Source organism: Schistocerca nitens, chromosome 1 (genome assembly GCF_023898315.1).
Source record: "Schistocerca nitens isolate TAMUIC-IGC-003100 chromosome 1, iqSchNite1.1, whole genome shotgun sequence".
NCBI classification, from domain to species: Eukaryota; Metazoa; Arthropoda; class Insecta; order Orthoptera; family Acrididae; genus Schistocerca; species Schistocerca nitens.
The window spans coordinates 998883329-998899122 of record NC_064614.1 but is presented as its reverse complement, the minus strand read 5'-3'; the positions used below and the strand labels follow the sequence as shown (position 1 = coordinate 998899122).

The window sequence follows — 15794 nt, the reverse complement described above, 5'->3', positions numbered from 1 at the left end:
CATCACGGTGTAGCTTGCTGTCCAGGTTTCGAGAGGGTGCGTTTCTGGATGAGGTATCGAATATATTGCTCCCCTCTACTTATACCTCCAGAGGAGATGATGACTGTAAAATTAAAGAGATTCGAGCGCGCACGGTGGCTTTCCAGCAGTCGTTCTCCCCTCAAACCATACGCGAGTGGAACAGGAAAGGGAGGTAATGACAGGGGCACGTAAAGTGCTCTCCGCCACACATCGTTGGGTGGCTTGCGGAGTATAAATGTAGATGTTTCACCTCCTCGAGATGACTGGGCGTTAGTGTTGTCCTCATCATTTCATCATCATGAAATTGTCGAGGTTGGACTGAGTAAAGGTTCGGAATTTGTACAGGTGCTGATAACCGCACATTTGAGTACCCCACAAACCAAGCATCTTCATCATCATCGATCCCATTGGTAGTGACCACCTCCCCATCCTTCTCATCATCTTCTATACCTGCGGCCTGCCTGTGGCCCCCTGCCCAGCTGCCCCTCCGAAGTCCGTCCATGACTACTGCCACGCCGACTCTTCCTTCCTTCAGAAGGACATCACTGATGCTGTGGCGGCCCATGTCCCTACCAAACTGATCCACCCTCACCACCCTATGCTTCCTCCACAGGCTGTCCTTCTTCACGAATCCCGCAGGCTCTACCGCTCCTTCCTCTGCACCCATGACTGCGATAAACTCATCCACCACTGGCAATTACAGTGACGTATCTGGAACCTCCTTACAGCAAAAACGCTGGGACTGGCACCAGACATGCACACCTCTCAACTCCACCCACTCTGTCAACCCCTCCAATTACTGGTCAGCCTTCCACCACCTTACCAGTAGCCATCCCACTATGCATTACCCCATTCTCCATGAACATCACCCCTTCCCTGACAACCTCAGTAAGGCTAACCATTTTGCTTCCCACCTCTCCGAGGTCTTCTCCATTGCTGATAATCCCCATTTTGATTCCTCCCTCTTCCCCACCATTCTTGACTGCACTGATACCTCTGACCCACCACTAGCTCCTAGTTTCCAGTACTTGGTCCAGTTACCCCCATCACACATCAACACTCTCATCACTGCACATGACATCACACCCATCCTCCACTCCAAATGCAACATTGCCCCTGGTCATGATGGCGTCACCTACTGCCACCTCAAGGAATCCTGCCCCGTCCTTCCTGGCTGTCTTTGCTACCCTGTACAATGTCATCTTCTCCACTGGCTTTTACCCTGACCTATGGAAGACTTCCCATGTCCTGCTGTTCCCCCTCTGATACCTCTTCCTATCGTCCCATCTGCCTCAACTCCATGTTCAGTGAGGTCTTCAAGACCATCCTCTCCCACCATATTCACAGCTGCCTTAACCAGCACTACCTCCTTCCTCTTACCCGGTTCCAAGTTAACTCCCATCACTCCACTATCTTTGTTTCCCTTGACCTCCAGAACGCCTAACCCATATCTGTCATCCTGGTCTCCTCTTCAGACTCCAAACCTAAGCTCTCCCTATCAATTTCGTCCATCTCATTGCTTCCTTCCTATCTCCCCTCCTATGTCACTATCCACAATTCCAACTCCTGTATGTTCTATCCCTCCACCGGTGTGCTCCAAGGCTCTGTCCTTTCCCCTCTCTTGTACACTGCTGATATACCCAAATCTTCCCCACCTGTTCATCTCCTCCAATTTGCTGATGACACCGCCTTCCTAACCCTTTATCCTACCCTTTATCAATGGTCCCAAAGTGCCCTCCAAACACACCTTGACTAGTTCACTACTTGACTCCTTTGTATCAACCCTTGCAAGACCCAGGTAATCATCAAGGCTGCACCACCCATCCTTCTGTCTCCATGATTTCTATCTAACCATTTATGGCCATCTTATCCACCTCAGTCCTATCCTCAAATACCATGGCCTCACCCTTGACCACCACCTCACCTGGACTCCCCATGTCCTTACAATCCAACGCAAAGCCCACAACAGACCCCACCTCCTGAAACTCCTGCCCAGCCAGACATGGGGACTGCATCCTTCACACCTAATAATCCTTGATCCGCCCCATCCTTTGTTATGCCAGCGTTGGATCTCCACCCCTCCCAGGTTCTATAAAGCCCTCCAAATCCTAGAATGCCTTGCACTCTGACTTGCCTTCTAATATCCGCCTTCCATACCCCATGCACATCCTCTGTGACCTCATCCCCTTGCTCCACTTTCTTTTTTTCCTTGAACACGTCCACACCCTGTACATTGTCCACCTACTCGATCCCCCCCAACCCCTGGTGTCCCCCTTCCTCTCTGCCCCCAGACCATTGCCACGCCTTTACCGTTGTGTCCTGCCCTCTCTCCATCTCCACACCCTCCACCTCTTTTCCCAATGTATCTTCCAGCACCTACCCCTCGCAGATGAAGCGCTTCACCCTGACATCTACCCCTCCAACCAACTGTAACCTCACCTTCCCCCTGTCTCCTCCTCAGGGCTCCCTCTCCTCCCCCTCCCTTCTCCTGAGTGGCTTTCCCACTCATACACCCCCTCCCTCTCATGTGCTTACCTTCAGTGTCTCTGCACTCCCTCCTGCTTCGTCTTCCCTCTTCATCTCCTGCCCTGCCCGTCTCCTGCCCCCTTACTTTTCCTCTTCCTCCCACCCCCCCAGACCCCCCTCACTGCACCTCCTCCCCTCTTTTGCCCTCCTCTCCAGCCTCCAGTCCCTTGGCAGGTCCTTACCAGCGGTGTTTTATTCCTCATGAGTGCTTCATAGTTTCCATAGTTTTTTTAAGTTTCTTATTCTGTGTGATTTTTATCCAGTGGCCGACTTTTACCTTGTGTTTGCCTCCACTGTTTTTTTAAGTGCATTTTGATTTCCCAACTGTGTTCTTTTAACCTTATGTCGACTTTTTAACTGCCCCCCCAGTGCATGTCCCCATCTTAGTGTATATTTAACTCCCATGATCTCCATTTACTGTGTTTTTATGTCACCCTTTGTATCCTCCCTTCTTTATGTAATCACCCTTCTGTATTTTTGTAAAGCCAATTGGCTGAAGAGCGGTGGACTGTACCACTGCCAGCCTGCCCCTGCCCATGTGCTGCAGGGGAATGAAATTACAATAAAAAAACTGGCGTCAGTTCTCAACGGGACTCATCAGTAGAAGCAGTATTCTCTGAAGAGGCGACCAGTTGGATCGCCGAAATATTGAATTGATTTGATCCTAAAGGACCCGGCAGCAAACCCAAAGAGACTTTCAAGACTTACTACGCCAAGAAAGCCTATGAAGTCACATCTTAGAGCTTTCTTAGGAATTATATGCTTTTTGAGGAAGCTGACATTTCGTTTCAGTTTTTGATTATGATGCACAAAAAGTTCGGTGTGTTTACTTACTTCATAGGCTTCAAGCTGAGTCTGGCCAAAAATCTCCAAACAAAACACATTGTAGTCATTGCTCATTATTCGAAAGAATGCGGGTAGAGCCCAATGCAGGCAATCAGCTTTATATTTACACACTTTGGTTTTGATATTAGAACTAACTTTCCTCATAGGATCAGGAGAAGGTGCAGGTGGAAGACAGATTAAATTCGATTTTTTTCCTTACTAGAACTGCATACTTCCGAAAGTGAAGACACACTCGGTGAATCACTCTCAGAGGATCTATTGTTATCACTGCGAATCAGGCACTTATTCATCGGTATGGCGGAACTTCTCACTTTACTTTAAATCCGATTAACTACTTCCACTGAACACGCATTAGAATTCAACTTTCCTATGTCACTAAGGGAACAATATTTCCCATTCAACTGATGTAGAAATTCTGAGAACACAGTTATCTACTCATCATTTTCTCCTACTGGTTTTCACAGCGCAGTTGTAACACCTGGAAAATGTGATAAAAATAAACAAACTAACAGTACAGTTACAGTAAACCCTGTTTTTACAATCCCAGGTTTTATGTTTTCCCGCCATTTACGTTACTTTTGGTTGAAACGTCATCAGCCGTGTTCATTCAATTAATTGTTTTCTTGCTATTGAAAATTCGTATTTCCACATTTTGCGCTTTTGAATCGCTACTAAACCGATCTACGTAGCACTCATGCACAGCCTATTGGATAATGCATAGCAAAAAAAAACTGTCCTTATTTCAGAATCTAAATCATTTTGGATTCGAAAAGAAATGTTGGTGGCCTTTTTAGAGCACTTTCAAAATGTTTCATCTTTGTTTCGTCTCCTGACTCCACTCTAAATTGCAATAAATCACGAAAAACACCTGCTGCACAAAACATTAAACAACTAATTTCAAGTTAGCTCGGTTAGTCTGTACTAATTTCATTAGATCCTCGATGAGTAGTTCTTCTGCACAGTTAATTTGCCTTCTTACAATATTAACAAAATTACTTGACCTTACGGCTGCATGCTTATACTATTCAGAATTATTGTGCATTTTTCCACACTCGTCAAAAATTTTGAAATTTGTGTATGACGGCTTATGAAAGTGCCATATCGACTGCCACACGTGGCGGAACATCACACGCAACTTATAAAGTGCACTTTCAACAGCTTTAAAATAAACCAACTATCGGTAGAATGGCAGCCAGTCCAATTTAAATGTTCTCTTTATGCCATGTATGTCATTCTCGAAATTATAATCTTTGTCAGGTTTTCATACATTCAATAAAATCTTGTAGAAAAGGGAATCGCCAATGTCCATTTTTCTTCAACACAAATTCCAACATCCGAAATACTGAACATGAGAGCACTACGCTTTTCATCAAAGCACTTTGAGCCGACAGAGTTCCTGACTAGGTAGTTGTACTGATGGAGAAACAGTACAGTTACTAGGACTTTCAATAAAGATACTTGACTCGCCCTATTCTTGTTTATGTTTCATAGTAGGCAGTACATTTTTTGGAATCCCTCACTTTCAGTTTCGGTTTTTCATTCGTTTACGAAGAACAAAACCCTACGAATATCTGGCTTTTTTTCACGCCATTCAATATGCTTTTACATCACGTACATGCACAATATTCTACGTAAACCACATTCATGCACCCACTGCTCACTTACAACTCACTGTTGACTATGTGAAATAGAGTTTCATTAACTGCAAACAGCACTGTTGTGACGTACCGATCAATTGAGTTTCGTGACAGCGCATTGTAGAGACGTTCATGCTTAAATGTTATGCTTATTTACAGCAATTACTACGAAATTAATGAAAGGACCGTTGTTGTATAAGAATTACACTGTGAGTATATGACACAAACTTAGATCGCATGTACCTCTGATGAAAAAAAATCAGAACCGCAAATTTTTAGATATGGCGCGGTAGAGCTTCTGGTGTGTTTGAAGCGATGTAAAACAAACGCTGTACAGTATTTACACATTTAAAACGCTCAAAAAATCTCTAAAATAACGTTTCAAGAATTCTAAATTTAAAAAATATGCCCTGGAAGGTTACAAGATCAAAGAAACCAGAACCTCACTTTTTACTTTAAATTAGAGCCTGACAGTTGTTACCCATTATTATAATTTTGAAAGAATATGCTTTTGTCGAGTGTGGTTTGTTGTGCAACTGTTTTGTTAGACCAATATCCATTTGACGTTTATGAAGGCTTCCGCATACAGTGGCTTGGGTACTAGGATGGCAATATTTCCGACACTGTAGTTTCACCATTGATATCACTAGTAGAAGAAGTACACAACTAGCCATTGAAATCGCTACACCACGAAGATGACATACTACAGACGCGAAATTTAACCGACAGGAAGAAGATGCTGTGGTATGCAAATGATTAGCTTTTCAGAGCATTCACACAAGGTTGGCGCCGATGGCGACACCTGCAACGTGCTGACATGAGGAAAGTTTCCAACCGATTTCTCATACACAAACAGCAGTTGACCGGCGTTGCCTGGTAAAACGTTGTTGTGCTGCCTCGTGTAAGGAGGAGAAATGCCTACTATCACGTTTCCGACTTTGATAAAGGTCGGATTGCAGCCTATCACGATTGCGGTTTATCGTATCACGACATTGCTGCTCGCGTTGGTCGAGATCCAATGAATGTTAGCAGAATATGGAATCGGTGGTTTCAAGAGGGAAATACGGAACGCCGTGCTGGATCGCAACGGCCTCTTATAACTACGAGTTGAGATGACAGGCATCTTATCCGCATGGGTGTAACAGATCGTGCAGCTACGTCTCGATCCCTGAGTCAACAGATGGGGACGTTTGCAAGACAACAACCATCTGCACGAACAGTTCGACGACGTTTGCAGCAGCATGGACTATCAGCTCGGAGACCATGGCTGCAGTTACCCTTGACGCTGCATCACAGGAGCGCTTGCGATGGTGTGCTCAACGACGAACCTGGGTGCATGAATGGCAAAACGTCATTTTTTCGGGTGAATCCAGGTTCTGTTTACAGCATCATGATGGTCGCATCCGTGTTTGGCGACATCGCGGTGAACGCACATTGGAAGCTTGCATTCGTCATCGCCATACTGTCGTATCACCCTGCGTGATGGTATGGGGTGCCATTGGTTACACGTCTCGGTCACCTCTTGTTCCCGTTGACGACACTTTGAACAGTGGACGTTACATTTCAGATGTGTTACGACCCGTGGCTCTACCCTTCATTCGATCCCTGTGAAACCCTACATTTCAGCAGGATAATGCACGACCGCATGTTGCAGGTCCTGTACGGGCCTTTCTGGATACAGAAAATGTTCGACTGCTGCCCTGGCCAGCACATTCTCCAGATCTCTCACCAATTGAAAACGTCTGGTCAATGGTAGCCGACCAACTGGCTCATCACAATACGCCAGTCACTACTCGTGATGAACTGTAGTATCGTGTTGAAGGTGCATGGGCAGCTGTACCTGTACACGCCATCCAAGCTCTGTTTGACTCAATGCCCAGGTGTATCAAGGCCGTTATTACGGCCAGAGGTGGTTGTTCTGGGTACTGATTTTTCAGGATCTATGCACCTAAACTGCGTGATAATGTAATCACATGTCAGTTCTAATATAATATATTTGTCCAGTGAATACCCGTTTATCATCTGCATCTTCTTGGTGTAGCAATTTTAATGGCCAGTAGTATACATTGTGGTTTAGTTCAAATGGCTCTGAGCACCATGGGACTCAACTGCTGTGGTTATCAGTCCCCTAGAACTTAGAACTACTTAAACCTAACTAACCTAAGGACATCACACACATCCATGCCCGAGGCAGGATTCGAACCTGCGACCGTAGCAGTCCCACGGTTCCGGACTGCGCGCCTAGAACCGCGAGACCACCGCGGCTGGCTGTGGTTTAGTAACAAAATTCAGAAAATCCTGAGGCAACAGAGACTGTTGCATTCTCGGTTGAAGAAGGTAGACGAAAATATCGACAGGCAACAGGCTATTCGATGATAGCCGGCGTACCTCTGTTACACCCCCCCCCCCCTCACCCCAGCCCCCCGCCACCACCGACACCACCACCACCACCACCACCCGCACACGCTCCACAGTTTGAAGACAACTACAGCGCACATTTCTTCGTCGTATCTGCCGAAGTTTTCGCTACAGAGAAAAAAAAAATCGCGAAACATGACCGAAGCGGCTCGAGTCGCGGCGTCGTAGCGTCGCCTGTCAGCTAATTGTGACCCTGAGGTGCGCATGCGCAGTGCGGCAGGTGTTCCGGCGCGGTTGGCGCCTCGGCTGCCGGACGCCAGTCAGTGCGACCGCGGCTGCCGAAGCACGGCGCAGGGTACTATCTTGCCTGTTGCCTTCCGTTCCGTTAGCGTCGAAGGCGTTTCGCCGAGTTTTCGCGCATCGTACAGTAGTAGCGGCCGTGTCCCGGTTGCTGAGGTACGCACGTGTTAACTTCGAGACCACGTTCTCTCTTATGAGAAACACACATATTGGGAGAATAAATGTGGAAGATTACTTCCAAATATTACTGATACTGTGACACTTAAGTGACAAGCGTGTGCGGCTAGTTAATTTACTTCCATCTTCATAACATGTGCAATGTGTTCGCTGTTTGGTCCCTCGAAAGATACAGCACTTACGCCGAAGTTAATGGTAGTCAGAAGGTACGTTCGGCAACATTTATTACCAGTAGATGCAATAATGGCATGTCGCTGGCGCGTACGCACTCGTCGATACACGTCAATCTAAAAAGTAAATTAGTATTTATATCTCTGTTACAAATAAACAAAAAGTTCCGATGTGTTACTTACGTTGTGATTGATTCGCATTCTTATGTGTCGTTTTTTGTGTTACGTAGCTTCAGTATTACGGAGCTGCACTGTTACGTCTTCTATTTAAATTTATCTTGACCTGATAGTTAAAAGGTGTGGGTGTTATGTGTGTCACCGAATTTATCTCCCAAGTGTTCCCATTTATTATATTTAAATTCAAGAACATTCAATCGTAAGTTTTAATTCTCCATAAAACACTATGTAAATAAGACTGAACTGTGAGTCGAGGAGGTAGTTACCACATCGTTATACGAGAATAATAAGATTTGTAATTAATTTTAATAAAACAGTTCTTGGATGAACTCAGGCTAAGTAATCAGATTATCACTACGATAATCCAGAATTTACTTAAACAGCAATGTATGAAAGGGTTTTTCCGTAACAACACAGATTTTTGCACACTAATATGAGTAGTTCCATCACCTACAAAAGAATACCCTTATTTTTTTATTACAGTTTGGAACGAAATAAAATGAAAGATTTGCGCTAACAGGAATTTCACTTGTATTTTAATTCAAGAACGAATGGACTGTAGCACTTCATTAATGCAACAGAGACTCGCCTAAAGTATTATAATTTTCGGTATGATAGCGGATAGCCTATCGAAACATGAATTCATATTACTATTTCTTCAAAAACCGATATTTTGGGTCCGGCTGCTAACACAGACCGTATTTTCTTCTTTTTATGTATTGGAAACATATCATTGCTTCCACATAATTTGAACAAACAATATTATAATTGCATAATACTGTTGTTGTGATACTAAAGTGAACGGTGAAAGAATGCAAAAACGATACCTAAACAGTCATTCAAACGAAATTCTATCGAACAAGTTCGTTTTGAGTGCGTTACTCAAGGCAAGAGAAGTTTAAATTATGAAGGGATGGTACGAGCAGATAATAGTATTTATTTATTACAAGCTTTTGTCTAACTAATTGTCATTTTTCTCATTTTTGACATGTCTTACAGCGTGTCGCTAAAATCATTTTATTCTACAACTAGAATATCGCCATGGCTACTTCCTACAGTGGACGTAGTTTTTTTATCTATCGTAACATTCGCAGTTTTAAGTGAATCTAACAACAATATACACTGTTCTTGTTGGGTTTCAGGCTTTGAACTAGTATAAGTAAACGATTATAAAGAACATCAGGTTGTCACTTCCAGTGCCTGTTCACGCTAAATTCTATTGTGGTTTTCTTTAGTCACATGCGTCGGATACCGAGTTGAAATTAAATGAATTTGCTTGAATGTCTAACCTTTTTCAATTACTTACATCTGAAATTAACATAAGAAACAATAAAAATTACAGTTATGTCGGGCACTGCAACTTACCTACTTTGGTTTGGCTTACTTCTTAAAATTCTGACAAACTGATATGAAGTTCACTGAAGTGACAACGTGGATGATTCCTTTCTGAGAAATATGATTCTGATTCACTGTAAGCGAAACCTTAACAAGTATGAATGGAATTTTTGTAGCCCGTTTGCATCTTCCGTCCTGTGGTTATCAAGATCGCGTCTCTTCCACAACTGAACAGTCGGTGAATGACTATTCTTCTGTAACAGCCGACATATTTCACACATTTGTCTGTCAATGTACAGTTTCCAGTTATTTGAACCTATGAAAATTCGACACTGGATTTTTTGTAAGCCATTCACCGTATAGCTTCGTATGTTCTCCTACAATTCTCCATAATGTTAATTTCACTTTATCTGATTGATGTATACGTGAACAACTAGTAGAGTCGTAAACAGATATTTGTGAAAATGCTAAGTTGTGATTTACCTGTTACTGTGCTCTGTCTGCCAGAAAATGAAATCGCGAACAGACTCTTAACCACTGGCACTCACATCTAATGTACGTAACCTGCCAGCTGATGTATGAGTAACTGTCTAATGCACCTGATGATGGCAGCATGCTTCCTAAATGCATTGTGCTAATAAAATATTAGTAAAAAGTGACTGCAGCAGTATAAATTATTCACATAACTAGTAGATTGTATATCCTTGATCGCTGTCACTAAATTGCAACTACTTGTTATTTAAATCTCATTGTCCTTCTTGTTCCTTCCACAGCTTGAGTGAGATTGTGCTTGTTACGTCGTCTTCAGTCGTACCTATGTTATATGTCTTGTTTCGTCTCTCTTCTCTTTCTTTGGTCTACTTGGTTACTTTTCCATAATGAAAACTTCTTTCTTCTTTTTTGATAATGTATTATTCTGCTGTAGGTCGTTGCGACTTCTACTTCATGCTGGCCACATCGGCCTCTTCATTTGCTGGTTGCTCACGTACGGACCCTTTCTCTACTTTGTCTAAGCGATCTCTCATCGCAATTCTATCTTTCACTGTTTACTGCTTTTCCTGTTTCTTCTTGTGTACCCCTCCATGATTTTCTATAATTTTAAACAAATGCATTGCAAAATTTCTTATTTTAGTTCCATATTCTTCAGAAATTTTTCTGTATCTATCACTTTAGAACTCATCAATTTAAACTAACAATGCATGCTCTGTTTCGGTGTTCTATTGACTACCTGACGTTCTCTACTCAGTCACAGACCGTGGTGGCTAAAATGGCTCTGAGCACTATGGAACTTAACATCTGAGGTCATCAGTCCCCTAGAACTTAGAACTACTTAAACCTAACTAACCTAAGGTCATCACACGCATTCATGCCAGAGGCAGAATTCGAACCTGCGACCGTAGCGGTCACGCGGTTCCAGACTGTAGCGCCTAGAACCGCACGGCCACACCGGCCGGCGCAATTATCTGTGAGTGTTTTCTGTTATGATGTCAACAAGTGGCTCGCATTTCATGAGTTCATTGATATTGTTCTGCAACATGTACAGACATCAAAAAAGCTTTGCATCACCCTGGTTCCCCGAACTCCTAAGGACAGACGTTGACTATGAGTATTGTATCACAGACACAGTCCTTTTGACTGTACGGAGGGGGTGCGACAGCCGATCAGTTCCAGTCATTCAAACAGGGAGGATGTACACGGCTCGTGTTGTCTGTAGTTGAACCATGCCTCGACGGTCAATGACACGGTTCGATCGGGCCCGTATTGTTACTTTGTGCCAGGAAGTGCTCTCAACAAGGGAAATGTCCAAGCGTCTCGGAGTGAACCAAAGTGATGTTGTTCGGACAAGGAGGAGATACAATGAGACAAGAACTGTCGATGTCATGCCTCGCTCAGGCCGCCCAACGACTACTACTGCAATGGATGAATGCCACCTACGGTTTATGGCTCGGAGGAACCCTGACAGCAACACCACCATGTTGAATAATGTTTTTCGTGCAGCCACAGAAGGTTGTGTCATGACTCACTGTGTGCAACAGGCTGCATGCGCAACTTCACTCCCGCCGTCCATGACGAGGTCCATCTTTGCAACCACGACATCATGCAGCGCGGTACAGATGGGCCCATCAACATGCGGAATGGGACCCTCAGGATTGGCATCACGTTCTCTCCACCGATGAGTGTCGCATGTGCCTTCAACCAGACAATCGCCGGAGACGTGTTTGGGGGCAACCCAGTCAGGCTGAATGCCTTACACACAGTGTCCTGTGAGTGCAGCAAGGTGGAGGCTCCCTGCTGTTCAGTGGTGTCCTTTGTGTGGGGCTGATGTACGCCGCTGGTGGTCATGGAAGGCGCCGTAACGTGATTGCGATCCCCCGACCGATAGCGCATCCATTTTTTTTTTTCTCTGTCATCACTCTTCTGACAGGTTTGATGCGGTCCGCCGGCAGCATATTGGCAAGGCATTCGTCCTCACGGAAAACAATTCGCGCCCACATCGTGCACATCTTGTTAATGACTTCCTTAAAGATAACGACATCAAAAAAATGGCTCTGAGCACTATGGGACTTAACAGCTATGGTCATCAGTCCCCTAGAACTTAGAACTACTTAAACCTAACTAACCTAAGGACATCACACAACACCCAGTCATCACGAGGCAGAGAAAATCCCTGACCCCGCCGGGAATCGAATCGGGGAACCCGGGCGTGGGAAGCGAGAACGCTACCGCACGACCACGAGCTGCGGACATAACGACATCACTCGACTAGAGTTGCCAGCATGTTCTTCAGACATGAACCCTATCGAACATGCCTGGGATAGATTGAATAGAGCTGTTTATGGATGACGTAAACCACCAACCACTCTGAGGGATCTACGGCGAATCGCCGTTGACGAGTAGGACAATCTGGACCGACAGTGCCTTAATGAACTTGTGGATAGTATGCCACTACGAATACAGGCATGCATCAATGCAAGAGGGCGTGCTACTGGGTATTAGAGGTACTGGAGTGTACAGCAATCTGGACTACCACCTCTGAAGGTCTCGCTGTATGGTGATAAAACATGCAATGTGCGGTTTTCATGAGCAATAAAAATAGAAAAATAGCGGAAATGATGTTTATGTTGATCTCTATTTCAATTTCCTGTAAAGGTTCTGGAACTCTCGGAACTGAGGTGATGCAAAACCTTTTTTGATATGTGTATTTTTTCTGTTTCTCATTTTCGCAGTACATTATTTAATCTGATGTTTCTATATTTTATCCTTATATTTCAGGTATATTGAATGTGTATGATATGATATAAACTGAAGTACAATTCGAATACATTATTGTACACAAGAATGGATTGATGATGCGTTCTACTCAAAAAATAGCGCGTGCAATATGCAGTAGCCACGCTACCTGTGTCCGGACACCTTTATGTAAGGTTGAATTGACCCCTACATGTCAAGAAAGGCGGACCCGTCGGTATAAATGGAGGCGGGGAATATTGTGTTGTCAGTAGAGATGAAGTGTCAGCACAACGGGTCGGTCATCAGAGCACAGTGACTTCGTACGTGGACCAGTCATCGGACGGCACTTGAGTAACAGATCCTTGACAGACATTTCAACTCTTCTAATGCTCCATATGTCGACATTTGGCGATGGAACTGTGAAGTGGAAATGCGAAGGAACAACCATAGGTAAACGATTGCATTGTCTGGTCTTTCACCCAAATTAGAAGAGATGTTTTCAAGACATTTCAAAAGACTGAGAAATAAACTGTTTGTCGAAATGTAAGAAGCCACAATAGTCTCCGAGCGTTTCACCATGGCCGCTCGAAGTTACGTAGTATCTGGATTGCACAGCGGGCAGTTTTTGCACGTGCATTGTCGTGAGAAGAGTATTTCAGTCAGCTATCCACGTCATCTATCCAGTCCGCCCTTACATTTGAAATTACACTGGCCATTATAGTACAGGCTAGCAATTACTTTTTTAGTTTCTGCATCTGTGTTGTTTCAACATGCCATACGAAGACTGTTATAGTGAAATTAGTAGGTAGAAGGTAACGCAGATGTCGCGTATGCACTTGAATGAAACTTAGTATTTCATTATAAATAGAGATAAGAGTGTAAGTTTCAGTCTTAATTGTGCAGTTGCGTGAGTAACCTTCATACGGAAATTAAATACATTTTTGCTCATTAAGGGAGTACATGTACGTGCCCTCCAATCTGTTGTGTGTGCGTGTGCACGCGCGTATGCTTTCGTCAGTGTTTCGTATCAGAGCAGTTCTTCTTTACTGCATGCATTGCCGTAACCACGCATTGCTTTATGCGTTACTGTAGAGCATTACAATGCTTTTTCTGCTTATTTCTACTTTACATCTACATCTACGCGATTACTCTGCTATTCAGAATAAAGCCGGCCGCAGTGGCCGAGCGGTTCTAGGCGCTTCAGTCTGGAACCGCTCGACCGCTACGGTCGCAGGTTCGAATCCTGCCTCGGGCATGGATGTGTGTGATGTCCTTAGGCTAGTTTAAGTAGTTCTAAGTTCTAGGGGACTGATGACCTCTGATGTTAAGTCCCATAGTGCTCAGAGCCATTTTTAACAATAAAGTGCCTGGCAGAGGGTTCAATTAACCACTTTCAAGCTTTCTCTCTACCGTTCCACTCTCGAACGGCACGCGGGAAAAACGAGCACGTAATTTTTCTGTGCGAGCCCTGATTTCTCTAACTAACTCATGAAATCTAAACAACTCTAACTTTTACACTAGACTTGTGAGAATATTTCAATTACGTGGACATGAAAAGTGGATACAGAAGGATGTGGGTAGGAATTACCGTATTGTTTATCACGTGTGACAGCGCGATGCCACTAGCTAACTATGAAATGCATATATAGGGACCGTACTGATGTCAAATGCTGAAATATCACGCTTATACGACTCTCCTGTATATATACCTGAAATCACGTTTTATATTTATTTGGAAATGGACATTGTACCGCTATTCAGATGGTGGATGATAATACGGGGAAATAATCGATGCATGACCATAGTAATCCTTCCGTAACTCTCGCTCGTAAATTGTAGTATTTAATAGTGTATCAGTATTCAGTTAACGTTCATTGAAATAAATTTTGATACAAAAGGTTCCAAGTCATGGTCACAGAACTACAGATCCATCCTCAAAAGAACCCAGTCTTACTGGGTCATTCGGAACCCATATATCGAGACTTTACTGGTAATACTGGGGATAATCCTGATCGAGATTCGAGTCGATATAGAGCAGCGTGCAGCTGGTTGAGTCGAGGCAGACTTGACCGAGTGCAAGTGATTACAAGGATAAATAGCAATAACTGAATCCAACTTCGCGCCTGGGGAACAGATGACTAGAACCATACGACCACCGTCAGGCGTTCGTGTAACGTACTCCATATTCCAAGGTGTCAAAGACGAACTATAATCGAATCTGGATGATGCAAGTAAGGCAATGATGCTCTTCGTTACTGGACATAGTCCTTACCCGGTCCACCTACACATAATATGCAGTCGAGGAATATCTCTCGACAGTTGCTTTGAGGTACGAACGCCTCAAAATGTAGTGCTTCGGAGTAATTAACATGAAACACAAAGAGGTAACGGATTGGATGACTTTATGTTGGACAGGATTGGACGAGGATGGGTTACTTAACTCCGCTCCCAGTAGCATACCACCACTGTAGTGTCTGTTTCAGAATAGGAAACACAGTGCAGGGAAATGGATCTGACAGTCGTGTAGTATAAGATTAAAGATGTGCGGAACGTATGCGTACCAACAACAGTAGCAGCTGTAGTAGCAGAACTACCTTGAAAAGGAGTGCAGGCCAACAATGAAGACGAAAGGTAATCGGATGCTAAGTTCGGTCAGAGATAATAGGGGTTTGATAGCGAGTTCGAGTTGGATATTGATCATGAATGTGCAGATTACTGATATAATTTATTCACTCCGAGGACACAGTGCTATTTCACTGAACTTCCGTAATTCAACAAATGTAGTTCTTCAGAGTTGCTGTTGTTTATAATGTCTTTATAATATGCGTTTTCAGGATACTGTGATTCAGTTCAAGAAATAAATGTCATTTTTGAATGTATCTGTTAAATTAATGGGACAATAGCAATTTTTTTGATGTAGGAACCCAAATGGTTATGTGAAGTCTCGAGTGCTGCCAAGCCAAGTGGTCATTTGTCAATATTTTACTGTAGGCACAATGAAAGTTGTAGAGAACTG

The 15794-nt window shown here is 43.9% G+C and overlaps 1 long non-coding RNA gene across 1 annotated transcript in view; it reads left to right on the top strand.

Moving 5' to 3' along the window:
- The first annotated feature begins 7741 nt into the window (after positions 1 to 7741).
- The window catches only part of LOC126237848 (uncharacterized), a 468023-nt gene continuing 459970 nt past the window's right edge, over positions 7742 to 15794 (top strand). The window contains exon 1 of the long non-coding RNA XR_007545217.1: positions 7742 to 8071. This is a non-coding gene — a long non-coding RNA (uncharacterized LOC126237848). The remainder of the gene's footprint in view (positions 8072 to 15794) is intronic.